Source organism: Jaculus jaculus, chromosome 23, assembly GCF_020740685.1.
Source record: "Jaculus jaculus isolate mJacJac1 chromosome 23, mJacJac1.mat.Y.cur, whole genome shotgun sequence".
Classification (NCBI taxonomy): Eukaryota; Metazoa; Chordata; class Mammalia; order Rodentia; family Dipodidae; genus Jaculus; species Jaculus jaculus.
Window position 1 is genome coordinate 10,100,695 of NC_059124.1, and position 6,000 is coordinate 10,106,694.

Here is a 6,000-nt window from a genome sequence, read left to right on the forward strand (position 1 = left end):
TAAACTTTTATTTATTTATTTAAATTTTGAGGTCTTACTAAGTTGTTTAGGCTGGCTTTGAACTTACTGTGTACTGTGTCTGGGCTGCTCAGATTTGTAAGTAATAAATTGCCCTTCCAAGTAGCTGGGATTACAGGTGTGCACAGCCGTGCCTGGCTGTAGATTGCTTTGTGTTTATGAGTTGCACAGGATTTTGATCGTTTTTTTCAGTGCATAGAATCAAAGATTTTCATCTGGCTCTACCTCGTCTTACAGAAATAGAGTCGAGAGCCTTACTATGGTGAATATTTATTCTGAGTTGTTTTTTGGCTTTTTTTGGCTTGTGAAGGGTTTTGTTTAATACATCTGAAAAGAATGTATATACAAAGAAATGCGACATGAGAAAGCATTGGTTCAACACTAAAGAATCTATAAGAATTAGGATTTGGGGAATGTAGAGATTACCTAAACACTAAAAAAAATTGGAAACTGCAAACAAAATAATCTGATAAGATCTCCATTAACACTTATGAAGAGTCGTAAGACTTTTGCCATGATTTTTATTAAAGTAGAGAGCTTCAGCCAGTTGCTCAAGGGTTCCACATAGTCATAACAGAAAAAAGGGGATACCCTTGACTGGTCCCCATATTGGTAAGTACCCCCATTCCCCACATGCCCATAGCTTCTTAGTGAAGCAGGCCTGTGTTCTCATAGCGTCAGAGAGGATAGTCACCACGCCGGGCATCTTCCAGTACCGCCCTTCACAGGAATGCATGTGGCCGGCTTGCAGCTGGGTTCTAAGAACGCTGTACACTTGCAAGTCCATGCTAAGCATATAAGAAAATGACTGATGGTGGGGGCGCGTTGTTTCTTCATCAGGATCTCAACCCACTTGGTATATTTCAAAAGGTACAATACTTTTTTTTTTTCATTTATCAATGAAAGAAGTTAGAAATTACCTCCCCCCCCACACACACAATCAGCAAATGGCTAACAAATCTCCTTGGGAGTCACAGTCACATACACTGCATCCTAGAAAAGAGGAGGTGAGACAGCTTCCACCCACCTACATGAGCTTCAAAGACTGGATCTCCTCAAGGGTGGAGAACAGGCAGCTTTCAAAAAGGAGTATGTTTTTAATCAAGGTATTTACTGTACTCCTTCCTAAGAGCACCAGGTGAGGAACATAGTTTCTAACCTAGATCTAGGAAGTGGAATGTGGAATTAACCTGTCCTCCTCCCCTAAGGGCTGTCCACTGATTAATGAATTACAAAAAAAAAAAAAACACCAGAAAAAAAAAAATAAGACTATAAAACAAGCCCCACATACACTTCCCCCAAAAAAAGGAGAGAAGGAGGAAGAACACTGCTAAGATGTCCAGGATTTCTCTACCATGGAGCCGGGGAGCAGCATCAACAGTGTGCATCAGCCTGTCACAGAGTCGTCACAAGCATGCCTGCTTTTAAACAAGATGAAACCCCAGAAAGTTTGTTTTTGAAACAGGAAAACAAAAACTAGAACTCATCACTTTTCTGACAATACACAGTTATTCAAAATTGACTGGTCCTGGAAGGGCTAGGGGTCATTCCAACGGGCCTTGTCTCTCACAAGTGCATGTGGGGCAGGGTGCTTGCCGTTATTGCAGAAACGAATTTGAAGTTTTAATCTTTAGTTTGATTTAAACATTGCTTTTAGTATGATGGTAACAGCAGCTGTGCAGAAAGGGCTCTGGAGAGATGTCCACAGCAGCCCACGCCTGCGGCTCTTCTTCGGTCTGGAGGCTTTGGGGCAGCCACTGTTGCTTCATCAAACACATTTTTAGGCCTTTTTGTGTAAGAGCAGAACACTCCACATACTTGATAGCCTTCGGATCACGGGCCACCTTTTCAGCAGTCCCTGGGGTGACAGGCTTCTTGGCAACCTTCTCAATAGTGGAGGGATCATCTCTGAGATCAATTTGGGTCCCAACAAGCAAAAATGGAGTCTTTGGACAGTGGTGAGTTATCTCAGGAACCCACTTTTCTTTCACATTTTCAAGACCACTGAAAAACAGACTAGAAATACATGTTTGTGGATAACTTGGCGGTCGTAGTCTGTCATAAGCCTCTTGCCCTGCAGTATCAAAAAGTCCAAGACTGTATGGCTCTCCACCAATCCTAACTGTAAGTGCATAGTTGTCAAAAACAGTTGGTACATACTCAGATGGAAATTTGTTTGTTGTGTAGGATATTAGGAGATGTGTTTTACCAACAGCACCATCACCCACAACAACACACCTAATTGTCTGCATGGCGGAAATAGTTCTGTATCCACCTTTAATATTTCCAAGCTGATGTTGACCTTTAATCCCAGCACTCAAGGTCAAGGGAAAACATCACCTTCTGGCTTGGGCCAAAGGCATCTAGAGTTCATTTCCAATGGATAGAGGCCCTGGTGTACCAATTCTCTCCCCCACCCTCTGTTTCTCTCTATCTGTCTCTCTTCCCTCTGTCTCTCTGCTTGCAAATAAAAATATTTTAAACAAGATATTGATAGGGCTGGAAAAATGGCTTAGTTAAGGCAGTTGCTTGTGAAGGAACCCCAAGATGGGTACCCCACGTTCTGCCTGGATATGGCGGCACCCCAAATCACTCACGAGAAGCGGTCTTGATGCAAACTGCAAGAGGCATTTTATTCCAAGCGCGCTGGGTCCCACAGTCGTACATCGCACAGGGGTAGAGGACTGCAGAGCCCCGAATGCAGGAACGGGACAGTTTTTATAGGGTTTCTAACAAAGCCTGTGCATTAGACCAATCATTTTTTTAATATCAGGAGCCTGCAGGGTGCAAGCCAGTCAGTTTGTGACACTCCATAGTTTCTAAGCCAATTAGTTTAATTTGTTCAAGCCCCTCGTGGACCAATCATTCTCTTATGACCTTGGTGGTCAGCATTTGTGCAGGTCCTTGGGTGGGAGTAGCAGAGTGTGGTATCAGTCTCCTATGACCTTGGAGGTCAGCATTTGCACAGGTCCTTGGGTGCGGGTAGCAGAGTGTGGTATCAGTCTCCTATGACCTTGGTGGTCTGAGGCAGGCTGCTACAGCTTATGGTGCAAGCTACTAAGGCTTACAGTGTGGGCTATTAAGGCTTATGGTGCAGGCTATTAAGGCTTATGGTGCAGGCTATTTACAGAAACCAAATAAGTGGTTCACTTCATTACTCATTTCCCATCCTTGAGGGCTATCTCATGCCCTTTTTACCTAGTTTTATATTAGGAGCGGGTTCTGATATAATGAGAAGAGGGATTCTTTACTTGCTTCCAACAGAGAGTAAAGCCTGGAGTTTGAGGTATGCAGGGGCCCACTTAAGCTCCCTTTGGAGTGTGATAGTATTTCTGGGCTTCTGAATTCTTGGGCCTTTCATTTCCCACTTTTTCTCTTGTTAATAGTTCTAATCCTGGAACTTGGAAGGACTAAATGTAAGCTTCCTCTCTGCCCTGAAGGCCCTTATATTGTTGTCTAAGTATCATGATCTGGACCACGCTCACTCGTTCTCTAACAAAAGTAAAAATCTTATTAAGTATGCAAGGCCCAACTGAAACCATCAGGAGCAAAACCCATCAGGTCCCATCAGGGTGGAAAGCAGAGTAGTCATCCAGGGGGACTTGTTGAACCATCCCTCAAACCATCCTTGGTCAGTTTCCCTCTCCCTTCGATGCTTTTCTAGTCTTTCCCTGAGTTTGCTCATGGAGTCTCTGATAGCTCCTGAGTGATACATAAAAGCAACATTCTTCCTTTAAGGCTGCACATAATCCGCCTTCTTTTAGGAAAAGTAGGTCTAATCCCCTCCGGTTTTGTAAGACCACTTCAGATAAGGAGGTCAGGGACTCCTCTAGATTACTAACAGATTTCTCTAAAGCTTGGAGATCCTCATTTATGACAGCATGTAGTTCACCAAGCCCTCTTTCTAATTGTTGTGGTCCCGTGACCAGGGCTGTGGTCCCCGTCCCCACACCGGCAGCTATCCCTAAGCCAAGTATGACTGCTAGTGTAAGGGTTTCAGGCTCCCTTTTGGATCGGGTGGGATGATAGTCATATTCATCGATGACTACTTCCTCAGGATGGTAGTAAACCCGGGGGACAAGCTAGACCATTATACAGAAATTTTTGGATGGGTTAAAAACTGAAGTAGAAACACAGGGAGTTAGCCCAGTATCACATGCCCACCACCTGTTATACCCTGGCACTAGATATTGGTTCAGGTTAGAGTAACATTACAAAGATGCTGCCCCCCTTCCTGAGACCTCCAGGAGAGTCAACTTGTTTTTGGTCCCCCATGAACACCGGCTATTATGTTCTTTAGTCATATTAAACTCTCCCATAGTTGCCATCCCCTCATAGTAGGGTGGTCCTGAGGATAAACAAAGCCAGCAGGCAGAGGTAACGTTGGGGTTGGTGGCATTTATGGCGAGGAAGCCCCCTTGGATTAGGTTAAAGAGCCTCTGTCCTGTCCCATGTGGGGTTTCTGAGAGTGGGCTAGTCAAAGGGGTTCTAGCAGTCGTTATGTGATGGGTCTTGTCTGCCACTGTGGGTGGGAGCTTGGGTAATGCTACTTTAGGGGGTCCCTGTTCTACTAGAACTTTATTAGGTCCTACTGGTCTTGGGGTGGGAGGCTCTAAAGTCGTATAGTAAAGGTTAGGCCCTTATCCCATCCTGTCATATAAAACCTGAGTCCCCAAGTTTTTCCTTTTATACAGTCTCGGGACTCTCGACCTTGGGGGGTGAAAGAGATGCTGAGAGGAACTGCTTTTTTTCCATCTAATCCTTCCTGCACAGTAATCAGGTCCCAGGAGGAAACTGGGTGCCAGTAGGTATTGCCTGTAGTCTCACAACCCCAGTATATACAGTAGAACTGTTTTATCCCTCCACAACTTCGTTTAGAAGTTTGGGGGCAGACATAAAATGGAGTATGCTGCATCTTACTTTGGGCTGGCCCAGAGCTGCACCCCGGGTTGTCTGCCATGTATTGGCCTTGGGAGATGACCCCTTGTGTGAGTGCCCACTTAGCCACATGAGAGTGGACTTCTCTAGGGACCTCCTCCGGGGTGAGCTCTGGGATATCCCAAAATTCTACCCTGGCTACCAGGGCACATATGTCTGGGGTCAGGACAGGCCACCAAGTCCAGGAGGGCGCTTCCCTAGTTGCAGTCCATATTATATCCCCTGTTTGAGAAAGCACTTGCCAAGTCAACTTTTGGGGGGCATGGGGATTGGAGGCATCACCTAGCTGGAGAAGGAGAAGCCACATGGCGAAGCCTAAGTTTAAGGGGATTGTCTGTCTTCTCGGCTTGCCACTCGGGGCCTGGTGGCGGAGCGGGCTTGACGTGAGATGCATGGATCCAGGCGGGTATTCCTTCAACTTTCATGGCCGTTGGAGTGGTCAGTAGGATGAGGTAGGGGCCCTTCCACCGAGTCTCAAGGTTTCCTGCGCGGTGGCGTCTGACATAGACTGAATCTCCCACCTGGAAGCGATGTGGGACCTGTAAGTCTCCTTCTCCTGAGTAAGCCTCCCGGAGTAGCTTCCACGCTCGTTGTCTCACCCACTCGAGCACCTTGAGCCTAGAGAACAGAGGCTGGGAAAGCGGCACATCAGTACTATGTATAGAGGTTATTTCTACCAGTGGAGGAGGCCCCCCGTATAGCAATTCATAGGGGGTCAGTCCAAATTGTCCAGGTGTGTTTCTGACCCTAAAGAGCACAAGGGGTAGGAGAGCTATCCAATCATTAGCGCCAGTCTCTGCGGTCAATTTGGTGAGGGTCTCTTTAATGGTTCTATTCATCCTTTCTACCTGTCCTGAACTTTGGGGTCTGTATGCACAATGTAATTTCCAATCAATCCCCAATATTTTGGCCAGTCCTTGAACAACCTGGGAAACAAAGGCTAGACCATTGTCTGATCCTATTACCTTGGGTATCCCAAATCTTGGGAAAATTTCTTCCAGTATTTTCTTAGCCACCATGGTTGAGGTTTCTTTCTTGGTAGGA

At 45.8% G+C, this 6,000-nt stretch overlaps 1 pseudogene; it reads right to left on the reverse strand.

The window, feature by feature from the left end:
• Window positions 1-1,648: 1,648 nt before the first annotated feature.
• Window positions 1,649-2,270, reverse strand: LOC101607441 (annotated as a pseudogene).
• Between the last annotated feature and the right edge of the window lie 3,730 nt (window positions 2,271-6,000).